Raw genomic sequence first — 15,753 nt, forward strand, 5'->3', positions numbered from 1 at the left:
GTTACCCTTGATTTTATGTGCTCATGAAATGATTAATTTACATACATAAAACATAAACAATCAAATTCATAAATTAATATATATGAGCTGTTGTTTTGTGAATAGCTGCTCGACACTTTTCAATTTAACAAATTTCAAATAAGTTAAGGTCTATAAGTCATCAGTCATCGAGCATGTTAAATTCAAAGATATTTTATAATGTCGATATTTATTGTTCTCCAAATATGATGTCTCATCACTTACGTTAATATGGTTCATTAACACAAACAGACAAACATACTGCATGGACAAACACCAACATATTTTGTATATTTACTCGCAATCCATCAAATGAAAGTGCCTCCATTACCTCCGGAATCATCAAGTTTTGATGGCTTGGAAATCAACATCAAATTAGAATTAATAGATTTCACATTATATTTCTATTTATAAACCGCTTTCCTTCCTTCTCGCAGGACGAGAGTATTTTCTTGTTTCTGTCTTTCATTTTCTCTGAGGTGAACGTTACAGGTAGAAACATCGAGTGGTTATGAAAAGGTTAAGAACATTTGAGATCAAACAGACATAATTTCTAGAAAATCAAGGTAAAATCAGATAGAATCATCGAGTGGTTATGAAAGGTTATGAACATTTAAGATGATACAGACATAATTTCTAGAAATTCAAACCGATGTTTGAATAATAAAATAAAAAAATTATTTAGATATTAAGTTAGATATTATAGTTTACCGTAATGGTCACCACTCTCAATGAACTCGTTTCACTCACTGTGTTAACACGTTGTAGTTCCATGCTTCATGTGTAGGCAACATACAACTTATCATTGTGGCGTTCTGAGTAATGTGTGCAAATTGCTCCTAAACCTAGCTCACCAAACATTTATATCTCCTGTTTGAGATCAACATCTGTTAGGAGACTGTCGTATATACCGATGCATAACTCTCTTTCCTTCACGTAAGTTCCTAAATGTGAAAAGGCTGAATTTACGCGCATCTTGAGATACGCTTCGCCAAAGCCAATGACGTCACAGTGAACGCTCAATAATCCTTGTTTAGAAAAAAAAAACGGACAATGGTCTAAATGAATTTTAAGTCTTCACATGTCAGAGTGTGGTGTTACGTTTACATGATACTACGTGTCATCATAATTAAGCCATGACGTAAAAACTATCGTTATCTCGCTTGTTATAAATATTATTGTTGGAAATAACAGTAAAGAAAAAGAAAAATCTTGTAGAAAGAAAAGTTGTGACTTGTCCATCAGTTCATAAGATATATGATTTAATATTTAACAAACAAGTAAATGAGCGGAGTAATTGATATAGATCAACAGCAAGCAGGCGAAACAAACAAAATGAAAATAATGTGATGGCTTTCACTCTAAACCAGGGGTTCCCTAACTGGGGTGCATGAACCCCAGGGGTGCGTGAGTCCATCCCAGGGGGTTCGTGAGATGTTTCTGAAAGTCAAAACTAGAATACTTTTTGTTGAACTAAAATCTGATATACCATGTAATTTAGTAATGTACAAAAATCGTACCAATCGACAAACTCTTTTCGCGTTCCATACGCATATGTTGCCATAGTAGTACCGTATCGTGCATGTGATAAATAACTGAATTATGAAACTGACACAGACCGCATGACTTTGGTGAAGTTGGTGTACGCATGACAGTATACGTCGTGAAGATAAAGAGCTGATTTGATCTTGAAGTTTCCAAATAAATATTTGTCATATCTTGTTTTTTTCATTACAATATTACACATTGAATATTACAATATTACACTATGAACTTGATCTTTTACGAAGCACTGTTATGAGTATGATAGTATAACAATGACTCAGATCGTGTCTCGAAAAGCTGGGGGTTCGTGGACAACTCTGACATCAACAGGAGGTTCGTGGGGAAGATAAAGTTAGGGAAATCCTGCTCTAAACGAAACTGGCAATATAGTCTCCACATAAAATTACATATTCTTGTAAGCTTGACGACGTTATCCGCGTAATGCGCAATTACATTTCAGTTAAAATACAAAACAAACAGGTACATTTTTAAGGTAATAAACCGTGTTAAATAGTTACCACGGGATCACTAAAAAAAGTCCAAGTTATTTCCTCTCTTGTTTATATCCAATAATTTATAGCAATTATTTATCTACTTCAAATGTATTTCGATTTAGATGCAAGACACATAAGTAGGGGGCAGTGTGGGGGGGGGGGGCAGTGTGGGGAATGCAATAGGCGCTAGTCAATACTACCTAGAATCTTTTTCGTTATGTTGACAAAATTGCGTCAAATAGTAGTTAGCATCATTTGTCTGTCGGAAAGTGCCCCTATAGCTAATATTTTGAAAGGAAAACAGTCTTCTGAAACTTATAAAATAACGCCTAAAATAGCAAACATTCCTTGAAAATGTTTCATGCTTTGCTTATTACGTATGATGCCGTATTTTGCCACTGAACCGCGCGTATCCAATTAACAGTAAATCTTTTTTTTTCTTCCGGTCTCCAAACAAGACGATCAATTTCAATTACTTAATTCAGTCAAAATTACTTCAAATCGAAAACCAGACGTCCCTCCTGCTCCGTTATAAATATGAATAAGAAATTTATAAAAAAATATGTGAAGATATATCAAAATATGTAAGAATATAAAAATGTAAGAAATGTGTAAAGATATGCAAAAAGAGGATGTAAGAAACCTAAAAAGTGAAAAAATATTAATTTAATAATATGTAAAAATATGTAGGAAAGTGTGAAAAGTGTCCAAGTATGGAAAACTAAGACTAGGAAGACCAAAACCAAAAACTAAAAAGAAAATACAGATACCCGTTATGACGAACTAATTAATTTCACAGCAGAATGGGGGGGGGGGGGACTATCCGTTAGACAATTTCCACATTCTATAGTCTGCTCCGAGATATTTCTCTCATGGAAGTGTCACAATGCATTTTCTGTTAGCTTAAAAGTTATCCTTTAAAGCCCATGGATGCTCTAAGCATGATAGTGGGATGAATACATATATACGTTTTCATATCACATCGTCTCTTTTTGCTAAGGCACGTACAACGCTGCTGTTTAATTCATTTAGAAAACAGCGACTAGAAGAGAGAGCAATCTTGGCGAGTTTTGAGGTTTTCGGTGTTGATTTATGAGTGTTTCCTGAGACATGTTTATATGATTAATATTTAAAGCAATAACAGTCTATTGAACGCATACAGTTGTACTCCGGAAACATAATGAACCACAAAACGAAGCAACCATGCGGTAACGGCGTGATAAACAACATACTGACTTGTTCATATATGCTCATTGACAAGCCTTGCAGTGGCACAACTGGTTAGTCACAAACTGGACCAGTTTGTTATATAAACTGCATAATCCTATGTTAATAGTAAAACTGACTAAGCTGCTTAACATAAATATCTGTCACTTTAATGTACAACTGAATGGCTATTCAGCGTCTTTGCATATAAAGTTTTTCGAAAGTGGTAACATGAAAACATATTTTATCACCTATAACGGAGGATTTAACTAAGTAAACATATAATACCACTGTTAAAGTTAAGAAGTAAAACGACAACATGTTGAAGTCATTTTAAATCGCTGTTACAGTTGTTTTCCTTAAAGTGTTTTGTTAATAGATGGCTACATACAATCTCAAATGCTTCTTTGCTTGCATTAGTTGATGACCCTAAATTTCTGCTCGAATATTGCGAAGGGGTGGGGGGGGGGTGGGGAATTCTCTAATCCATTGGTGAGTCTCGAGGCAAACACTGGAGTTGTCATGATCGTAAAATATAAGACAAATGTTGGACCGATATAAAACGAGCGCTTCATTTTCTTCGAGAGCCAAATAGAGTTATTACATGAAACGCCATCCTAGCGAAAGGTATCGAAGTTTGTACGTTAACCTAGTTCTGACATTTTCGGTTTTTCAACTGAGGAGACATTAATTACCTAGACGTTGGAACGTATTAAGGGTGAACAGAGTTCTTGGAGCGTGATGTGATAACATTCTCTATTTGTTTTCACCTTTTTTTCCCATAATGTCATAAATCCTCATCTATTCATACAGTTATACTGTTCTTAAATTGATATGATCTGCCTGTGTATTATTTATTTATTCGAAGAATTATTTCAATACTTCTTTCAACATTAATTAATTTCCAAAGCTGACAAAAATTATACAAAAAGTAAACTTGTCTTCTTTCTTTAATTCTGTAACCAATATCATTTAAGCGAAATGTCTGGATCTGTCTAACCAATGTTCTAACCTTTTCATAAACATTTATGGAGGACTTAAAAACAAGGAAAGTATATGAAAAGGTTCTTCTAGTGTTGAGGACAGAAGTGCACAAGTTCACTTTATACATAGGTTGTCATTTCTGACAAATCTAGCAAAATTTGGGCACCTTAGGTGTTGTCTCTGACCAGAAATTTGCAAACATTTTCACCTATACCGCAGATTGTTTTACAAAATAACATTGCAATTGGTCGCATTGAGAGATTTTCAAGGTTACACGAAATGAACGCAATTTCACATTAGTTCAAGATTATGTACTAGCTAATACAGGTAACTTTCTAAAACGTCTCAACATAAAAAAAGCTACTTCCTAGCAGTAAAGAAAGTTAAAGTGGTGACCAATGAAGGTCACTTGTGTTTATGGCAGCCCTAGAGGAGCTTTATTCATTCATTCGTTATTTTTATTTATTCGTTCATCTATGAATTGATTCATCTATCCATACATTTCTTTATTCATCCATAACCTCAATGAGATGCAGCTTCATAAAATTATAACATTGACATTAAACATACATCATACAACATACAACATATATTGTTGAATGGTGAGCTGGGGAGGGGAGGTGGAGTGGGAGGGGGAAGGGAGGGGCGTCTATTAATCTACCGAGAATACAAGAAAAGATCGAGTTGTTAAGTAGTCGCAAATAGACGATCTTTGACAATTACTTGTATGGCTATTTAATCTAGTGTGTGTTATAGTTTGATAAATTGCAATCGGGTTTTCGAAAGATACTCGTTCTGTGTTTGTTTAGATTGCTGCAAAAGAAATGAGAAGAAGAAGAAGAAGAAGAAGAAGCAACCCAATTAAACGCAAAATGCTTCTGGCTCTGAAGTTATTAAAGAAGAAAATCCAGTAGAGAAACAAACCGTGTAAGAGAAAGAAAGGGAAGATGATGTTAATATAAAACCACCTGTCTCTACCGTTTACGCATTACCTTAGATTAGTTTGCTCTGATTAAATGTAAACAGGTCCTTGTGACTTCGTCTCTGTGTTGAGGCGAGAGTCAAAATCCGAGATAAGATATTAAGCGAAGTTGAAGTTAAGAGGGATAATTCAACCCTACGCCCTTAAGACAAATTTACAAGAAAAACTGGGTTGATGAATTGGAAGTGAACGTTATCACGAAGGGAAGAAATTAAGTCCTGGCAGCACCTGTCATTAATTCTTTAACACGATAGCTCCAAGATAAATATTCGCATCTCTGAGTTGACATATGAAGAAACATATAATGTTAACGTGATAGGTGCTAGTTTAAGCGCGAAACTGTGTAACTGATGCATGGAATAAAAACACTAATGCCCGTTTCACTTCCGCTCCTTCCAAAATAGAAAAAAAGGCAATAAAACGTTATGGGCACAATTTACCCCAAAATAATTTAGGTATATGCTGCAGTGAGCTATTATATTTATGTTAGTTATTATATACATATATATATATATATATATATATATATATATATATATATATATATATATATATATATATATATATATATATGTATATATATATATATATATATATATGTATATATATATATATATATATATATATATATATGTGTGTGTGTGTATGTGTGTGTATATATGTCATCATTACAATAATTGATTTGTATATTCCACAAACCTGAAGGCAGCAAATCGACCAACAATTTTGCCAGACAATAAATTGTAGATGCGGTAGCCTCCGCAATTTTAACAAGACTATTTTTAGCCTATAATGTGCTCGTCTGCCTGCATGGGCGAGAAATGAACTGACCGACTTGAACGCATTACGCCTTCTTCTACTATTTTATTCATTGTTTTGTCGACTATGATATATACGGCAATTCACTTTACAGCTCAGCTGGAAATGATATTATTTTAAGTGCCATAGGCCCGAAATGATCGTTTGCTGTTTATCATATTATTGATTCAATTACATTTATTTTTCTTCTTCTACTTCAATTTCCTGTGTTGTGTTCTATGTCTTGCAGCCATATTATCATTCTATCGAGACATTTGAGTGGTATTCACAAGATGATGATCCGATTTTGTCACCGAACGAGAGTTACTTGGTGAGTAATTAAAAATATGATTCAAATAATATTGTCGCCCATGCAGTATTAGTATATTAATCATATCAAAGCAGTTATTTTTATCACCTTTTTCTTCATTATCTGTATTTCTCTTGGATTTTAGATCTGCGTCATGCTAGATGGTGTAACCATGTATTGTACCAATTATATCGCGATCGTGCATTGTCAGCTGACGTTATCAACGATCACGTGTGACATTGAGTGACGTCATTCTATCACATGATTCGGTGAACGACCGACAGGATTTTTTTAATTGGCTCTTTTACATGATATGAATATTCATGTTTGTGCACAAGTGTCACAGGCGCCTCGTTCGATCATACATAATTGAAGTGACGGAGTATTAGGAGGTGCAAACCGGTGCTATATAGGAAGGTGTTGGAGCGGTAGAGGAGGTGTTATGAGGCTAACCAGGGAGCAGACACACTATGAGGAAATTTATGTGTTAATGCCTCGCTCGTGCGTGGAGGATGAGTGAGGGTGACTCTAGAAACACAGGAAGTGTCTGTTATGTACATCACGTGACATCAAGTGAAGTTGCGCTCTGCTCACAAATGAGAACTCATCTTCACCACTGTCATAACTGGACATTCCGCCCTTCAAACTATTAGTTGTACAATATGATGTCCAAGTCGGTCTATGTTATGGATGGACATTCCACCCTACAAACGATTAGTTGCACAATATTATATCCGAGTCGGTCTATGTTATGGATGGACATTCCACCATACAAACTATAAGTTGCACAATATTATATCCGAGTCGGTCTATGTTATGGCTGGACATTCCACCCTACAAACTATTAGTTGCACAATATTATGTCCGAGTCGGTCTATGTTATGAATGGACATTCCACCATACAAACTATAAGTTGCACAATATTATATCCGAGTCGGTCTATGTTATGGCTGGACATTCCGCCCTACAAACGATTAGTTGCACAATATTATGTCCGAGTCGGTCTATGTTATGGCTGGACATTCCACCCTACAAACTATTAGTTGCACAATATTATATCCGAGTCGGTCTATGTTATGGATGGACATTCCACCATACAAACTATAAGTTGCACAATATTATTTCCGAGTCGGTCTATGTTATGGCTGGACATTCCACCCTACAAACTATTAGTTGCACAATATTATGTCCGAGTCGGTCTATGTTATGAATGGACATTCCACCATACAAACTATAAGTTGCTCAATATTATGTCCGAGTCGGTCTATGTTATGGCTGGACATTCCACCCTACAAACGATTAGTTACACAATATTATGTCCGAGTCGGTCTATGTCATGACTGGACATTCCACCCTACAAACGATTAGTTGCACAACTATGTCCCAGTCGGTCTGTTTCTTCAAAGGCTTCTTGTAAATTTCTTAATCTGAAAGCAACAAAGAAGAAAGTAAATTTTGTGAGAAAACGCATATAAGCATATATATATATATATTTTTTTTTTACTTAGTTTATGAATACCGTATCTGTTTGCATGTTAAAGTTTTACAACACTCATTCAGTTGGCAAGAATGCCTCCTGACATAAGCTAAACAAAGCAGTGCTACATTAATACCGGCAAACGATGTTTCGTTTTTGCTTCACTTGATTGACGCTTTAAGCAGCTTTGTGTTTCTCAAAATAAAATAACATCAGGGATAAGCGAAATTGAGTTTTATCACTACTGTACAACCAACATCGTGCATCATTTGATTTCGTAATTTATGCTAACACCGCTTTAGACTTCAAATTAACATACACAACTGATTCTATCATTTTAACGCATGTCTGTAATCTGATTATTCATAGCCATGCTTCTGTATTTATCAATTTCCCTGTTATTTAAGAAACAATGTTGACAGATATATTCATCGAGCAGGAAATAATATCAAGATAGAGACTGCTTGTCAATTTACAGCCAGATCACTAAATCCGATATGCAGCGAGTAGATTTAGTGTGCCTCTCTTCATTACGACTTTATGGTAATTTTGAAACAAAATGTCATTAAACAAAGTGCCTATGGGCTACATTTATTATCTTCAACTCTGTGAGCCAATGTCTTTATCAAAATAGTCGATAAATTCAAACGTTTTTGGACTATTCAGAGTTTGTTGAACTAGTTGAGTTTAAGTTTGTGTGATTACGAAGTAATAAATTAAATTCAAGGAATTGTCCGTTTGCAGATCTGAAATTATACCGTAAACGAAGGCAAAATCCAGTTATACTATACAGTGACTCTACTAACAGTGATTCTACAGTAACATTAACGTTCTGTATAGTAAAGTTGCAGTGATGTTACAACAGTAATGTAAATAAGTTTCAGTGATACTGAAGTTATGATACAGTGATACTAAAATGATAGTAGTGTTGCATGGATGCTATAGCTATACTAAAAAGAATTTAAAATGATACTAAAGATATAATACAGTAACAATACGGTGTTGATTTAGTACTCATTGCAGTAATACTTCAGAAATACTCTACAAGGAATCTAAAAGGAACTTGAGGGCTACTCTGGAAAACAGTGCTTTTGCACTAATCAGGACTACCCTCATTAAAGATGACAATAATAAAATATAAAAAACTAACAAAGTGATGCTGAATTAACAATGCAGTTATTGTACAGTAAGACTACAGTGATGTGCTACAATAACATTTCCATAGAATTCTCGTGAATAATCCTATAGCTACCTTTAAAGTTCCCCTTTGGATGACGATTAGTTTGGAATGTATGAAATGAAGTTTATTAAAATATGCAAAAACACGTTTGTTGTCATATGTAATGCAATAACCTCTTACTGGACCTCGCGAATAATTCGAAAGAGCTTGTATCATTTTACATTCCAAGAAGATATTGTTGAAGTTCATTCTCTTACATTGGCCCCCGCGTTGCGATATTAATCATATGCAGCAGTAAACTGACATGTTTATGACATCCAGCTTATCGTTTCACTGTTATTAGCATGCTTGATGCCCAAAAAATGAACCTGATTCCATGGAACGCGGTTTGACAAAGAAATGTATACATCCCGATTGTATATTTTATAAAGGAAGCCACAAATGACTTTTTCCCTTTGATCCACAGTTCACAATTGACAAGAAACCTATAAGACCAATACAACAACGTAAATTACTTTTCTTTGTCTGTAATAAAGAATTTGGCAGCTACAGCTAGTTGACCCAGTAAATTTAAAACAGCCTCGCTGACAGTAGCTGAAGGGTTGCCTAGTAGCGAATGTCAACAATGAAGACCAAAGTTTGGTTCATCCACTTTAGATGGTCATTCACATCGTATCACCCGAAAAACGATATGTAAAGCACTGATTGCAACTATTGGCCGCACATTATGTCATTTTTTCCCTCCAAAATATATCATAAATAGTTCAGAAAGCCTATAGCAGATAACTAATGTTCTATATTATTCTGCTACTACATTACATGAAAGTATTTACTTTGCGTGGATTTCATCGCCCTCTGATACTCAGTCTGGTTTCATTTGCGTAAGTCTGCAGTAGCTATACTTGTCATCATAACGTTCCAATATACTTAAGTATATAGAGAATTCAACATATAATCTGGTTTGCTTCAAATTCGCAGCCCATCAATTAGATCAGATAAACTCCCTTTATTGCATCAGTGTACTTGATCAAATTAAAGGAAAGTATAAAAATAATATATTTTAAGAATTGTACTAAATCACAAGTTCGTATGTTATTACCTAACGTTATCCTTGCGTTAAGAGAGGAGGGGGTTGTCGAAAACAAGAAAAGATGGTCCAGTCTTGTGACAGCATTTCTATATTGAAGTTTATCAGATGCAAGAATCTCATTAAGTATCTGTATAATTTCTTTACCGTATAGAGTCATAGTGATTTATAGATTGTTGATGCGTTCCCATTTATTACCAAGGGAATTTGTTAGATTGTACAGACTATCCTTAGTGTCTTGAGAGCCTCATACTAATTTAAAAGACAGGGAATTTCCAGGGAATGTTCAAAGACTATTCGCTGTGTGCAATCAAGAGTTCGGTATCGGCAATTTGGATTCAAATAGGGAAACAACCGCAGTTATAATAGTAGTCATATTCCGATCTTTCAAAAATAGGATAAACACGTGACTTAACACTTTATGTAAGAATAGAGACACCACAAAAAGACAAAATCTGCTCTAGAAAATCTTTACAATCACAATTAATATAGAAAAAAAAATTCAAACAGTACTTCAATTCATAAATCAATAAAGGCTGTTTGGTTAGAATGTAGTTTATTACTTTATTGACAATTTTTGGATAAATGCAATTAACCAATCAGTCGATTTTAAAATACAAAAACGATATATTGGTGTATGTAACAAGCTTTCAGATAGCTGCGTCGGTTTTTATCTCATTTTTTACTTCTTCTGAGTCCTTTTCATCGGTTAATCGGTTAATGCACTTAAGTACAAACAACATTTGGGGGGGTTTGTTGCCGGAAAAAAAAAAGCTTTGAAAGAAAATCTACTGTACTTACATTTCAGAATTATAAAGCGATTCTACTTTACATAAATGTGATCGTGGCGGAAATCACTACAACTCTCATAAAGTGATCAATAGACACACTATCAAATTCGGTGGCTAGCAAATACCTATACATAACGGTCGTAGAATTACACTTTTTTAATATAATAAACCTCACTTTTGTCTTTTGTCATCCTTTTATATTCCAACAATTGGAAAGATAATTGATGTTCCTCCAGTGATACACACTGAGAGAACAAAATAAAGTTATAGACAAAAGCTTGAAGGAGAAGGTTTCTTTATGGAATCATGACACAACTATAGTGTCAATATTATAACCCTGCATAATATCACTTCGTGTTGTTTAAATAATAGATGAGTAAAAGAATCCATTGATAACAGCTTCTTCATCTGCCGGGACCTAAAATCGTGATTTCATTTAGGTTATCCTATTTTGTGAATTATCTATCCTTGATCATGCGTGAACATACTTGTGTGAAGATTGTTGTGGACATAAGAATATTTTGTGTTATACTACAGGCATCCCAAACCTGTCGACACCTCTTTGTGTTCGGCAAGTGGTGTAACCTTGTCTTTCCAGAGCACCTTGGTGTTTAAAATGTGGTAAATTTTGACATGCTTTTTCTTTCTCGTTGAATCCGCAATATTTGGGATGCCCCTGGAAGTTTTATCTCAATTTTGTTAACTCGTAGTAACAGCGATGTTAAGGCTTGTGATAATGTTCTTCGTCATTCGCTATGCTCTGAATAGTATAATGTGTTCCTTTTTCTTTAGTTTTATTTTATTTATAAAATCCATTGATTTTACTCAAAATAGGATTGCAATTAATCAATCTACGACACTTCCCCTAGATTGTTCTTTACTAAATCAGGGAGTTGATAACAACCAAAAAGAACATAAATCAAGTCGAGTCTGAAAATGTCTGCATTTTGTATTTTCACATCTGCGATGCAAAATCGTTTGTCGTGTGCTTCATCATCTACTAAGAAGCGAAGGAGACAAAGTAGAATGTTAATTAAAGTTTATGTCAAAAATATCTTTATTTTTCACTAATTACAAGATACGATTACTTGAAAAGTTACTTCAGATAATGATGAAAAAGTCCAGCGTTTGGGTTAAAAAAAAAATTGATTACATTTTTTGAAATTTCATTCAATATTTCCTTTAGTTAATATGTATGTGAGAATTAGTGTTTGCAAATAATATGTAGTGGCAAAATTACTTACCTTCAGCTCTAACGACTTAATTATCGACCAACCGTCTAGATAGAAAACGAAAAGCGATGATAATAATTATGACAGATGTTTAGACCTAACCATGTTGGAAATTTCCTGAGAGCAGCAATTTTTGGGGATTTGTTCAAAATAAATGTAATCATCTAGAATAATTGTGTTCTTCTTTCCGTTTATTAGCAATAAGCTCATGCAATGATCTAATCGGAAAATGTCCAAGCTGTGGACCTTTATTTTTTCATCATCAGAGTTAACAATTAATACGGCCAAACACTATAAATATGAATACACTTTGTGTCATATCCAAAATTAAAAATGAATTCCTAGAATCTGCATTACATGTTATGTACTAAGTGCATTCGTTGACAGTACACGGCATCGATTCCTTAACAATGCAATGTTTATTCCGAGGTTATTACCCTGATGTAACCAATAACCTGCTAGCAGCTAGTCAGTCCTATATTAAAGATGTTTCTAGCTCATGATCTGGTGTTCCATTTCACGCCTGGGAATAGATACACGACCCATCGGATGCTTAATAGGTGTTCTCTTATCCCTCCTGACACGTCGTATAGAGACAGTATGAAGTTCTGGTCCCTAAAATCTGCCTCATGTCAGTCGCTCGAGGCAATGTCGAGTCAAGCATTCAATTTTCTCTGACGATACAAATCCAAAAGCCTACGAAAATATCGACATTAAATTCTATACAAGGGTAACAATTATTTTAGTCCGGCACAAGAAAATGTTCGTAAAATACTGGAGACTACGTTTAAAGAATTACAGATTGAATGCAAAAAAAAGAAGAAAAAAGAAAAAGAAAAGAGAAGCTGCCCACTGGCTAACTTTCGAAGATGATTTTCTGACGTCATTGATATTTTAATGGTGTAACAGTACACGAGTTTCATTCTAACATGAAGCGTCAAAAAACGGGAAGCAATCAGCGTTTGTTCATGCAGGGTGATCTCTTGGCGGACATAAGTTGCTAGTTGCAGAAGAATTCTTAATTCTATATTTAGAAAAGCTTCTACACTAAATACTTTTTCTTTAATATTTTTTATCGGTACTATCATGTACCCTTTTTGTGAATCCCAAAATTAAATTACCAGACGTTGCACATAAATTTGGTGTAGAGTAACAAGTGCCTAGTTCTTCAACCGGAATGAGAATTCTACTATAAACTGAGGGGAAACAAATATTAAAATTAAATAATGAATGTAGTTTATAGATAGCTTTGTCAAAAGATCGATTGGAGGCAGTTAATAGGGCGATTATGAAGTACTAAACCGACATATTTGTCATCACTTTTCGGCGTGCAACATGTTCTGTATTTTCTTTGGGATGCAATTAAATGTTCATGTACCGTTTTGTTAACACTTGGCAACAGCCTCCAAAATGGTATCACCAAAACTTTCACCTCGACTAATTTCGAAAGCCATCATCTTGATGAGCTGGGTTATCATCCTGCTTAGCAGGAACACTTGTTCCCATGGAAACGTCATGAAAACAATAATAGGTTGAGCGCAACATCAAAATGTTCAAGTTGCAACTCGAGGCTGAGTAAAAGACAAGACATTCCCCAATGAATAAAAAAGAGACGAAGAAATATTAAGAAATATAAGAGATGTTGGCGAGGAGCATATTGAGTGACTCCTTTGCAGTCGCAGCATGCAGACACGGAATGTTTCATATCCCTGTCGTTGTCAGTTCACAGCTTGAAGGAAGTATTAATGTATCGTTCAGACCATCGGGTAAAACCTCGTACCTACAACCCCCCCCCCCCCAAAAAAAAAAAGGAGAACGATTTGACAAGCCCTCGATACAACTTTAAGTATGTAGCTTTTTATTTTGTGAGGTAACTGACAGATCACCCGACTATTCGCCTTGCAGTCATTCTAAATTATCCGTCTATTTTGTGTGTGTTTATAACATAAAATTTGAGCGGTGTAATTATACGATCTTCCATCTTGTCACAATCGTATCCATGGGGCCTGGTTTTATCTTAACGTACTTTGTATCGTTTTATATGTTTACCCGCCAGGATAAACATTTCTTACTTTTAGCAAACATTGTTCTTCAAAACAAGCTACCGCAGATGTGTTTTGATGATCTTGTTCCAAATATTCTGATACAGTCAATGTCTCACTCTCAACTATACTATTCTATATAACGTATTCCATTGTATACTGTACTGCACTAGAATTAGACCATTCTAATTGAGTCTATGTCTCACTCTCAACGTTACTATTCTATATAACGTATTGCACTGTAAACTGTACTACACTACGATTAAAGCATTATAATCTATGTCTCTCACTCTCAACGTTACTATTCTATATAACGTATTGCACTGTAAACTGTACTACACTACGATTAAAGCATTATAATCTATGTCTCACTCTCAACTATACTATTCTGTATAACGTATTGCACTGTAAACTGTACTACACTACGATTAAAGCATTATAGTCTATGTCTCACTCTCAACGTTACTATTCTATATAACGTATTGCAATGTAAACTGAACTACACTACAATTAAACCATTCTGATACAGTCTATGTCTCACGCTCAACTATACTATTCTATATAACTTATCATGGGCGTCAGCAGGTTTCAGAAAGTGAGGGGGACACTATACTATCTAAGCGGAGCGCCACCATTGGTTGGCGCGTAGCGTACCAGAAAATTTTGGGTACATAAGACCCCCTAGATCGCAGGAGACGGCCTTCCTGAGTCGTTTTTAGTTACATCAGAACCAGATCTGTGAGGAGAAATTTTGTCTCACAAAAATAAATCCCGACAGAAAGTACTGGTAGAAAGAAGCCGTTCTTACACCAAGGGAGACGAATTACACAGCGTCCATCTCAAACGAAATATTGAAAAAGTGGCGCCGTCACCTCCGGGATGAGTGGAATGGTATATATAATACATGCATGTAGGTGCGAGACGTCAGTTGTTATGTGCCCAGGTACTTTAATAATAATAATAATAATAATCAGAAAAAGGCACCGCGCGCAGAGCGTGTGTAGCGCCTAGCCGGCACTCAGCAATAAAGATCTACCATATCCGGCGAATACATGTAGCCTTAATTACTTAACCCCTACACCCCTATTCGTCCGTCCAGTCCAAGGGACTGGAGGTAGTGATATGAACATAGTAACTCATCACCATCTACCTGTATGGCTTACCTAATCCCTTGGAACCCATACAAACAACATGTGTGCAAGATTCAATACACTTTCGAATGGTCTCCCCCCCCCCCCCCCCCCGAACGAATTAAATGGGCAGATTTAGGATATTGGGAGAATGGGGAGATAAATGACGGTGCAAGTGATAGATAGCAGGGGCCCAGGGAGTCCAGATTTCTTGACCTTAAATAGAAAATCGCGCATATGCATGTGATTTTTTTTAATAACTACTCTGAAAAGTGGGTGGGACAAATGATATGATATCCCCTCCACTTTTGAAAGTGGGGGGGACATGTCCCCCCCCGTCCCCCACCTGTTGACGCCCATGTAACGTATTGCACTGTAAACTGTACTACACTACAGATAGACCATTCTATATATAATGTGAGCAGAGTGAAAATGTACATTATCTGTATGGCACCACGTGACAAACAGTCCTTAACT

The 15,753-nt window shown here is 35.4% G+C and overlaps 1 long non-coding RNA gene across 2 annotated transcripts in view; it reads left to right on the forward strand.

Annotated features, from left to right (window-relative positions):
* The window catches only part of LOC139963219 (uncharacterized), a 69,739-nt gene that overhangs the window by 13,245 nt on the left and 40,741 nt on the right, over positions 1–15,753 (forward strand). For both annotated transcript variants that reach the window (XR_011791526.1, XR_011791527.1), the window contains exons 2-3: positions 5,057–5,174; positions 6,278–6,358. This is a non-coding gene — a long non-coding RNA (uncharacterized lncRNA). The remainder of the gene's footprint in view (positions 1–5,056; positions 5,175–6,277; positions 6,359–15,753) is intronic.

This window comes from Apostichopus japonicus, chromosome 21 (genome assembly GCF_037975245.1).
Source record: "Apostichopus japonicus isolate 1M-3 chromosome 21, ASM3797524v1, whole genome shotgun sequence".
In the NCBI taxonomy this organism is placed as follows: domain Eukaryota; kingdom Metazoa; phylum Echinodermata; class Holothuroidea; order Aspidochirotida; family Stichopodidae; genus Apostichopus; species Apostichopus japonicus.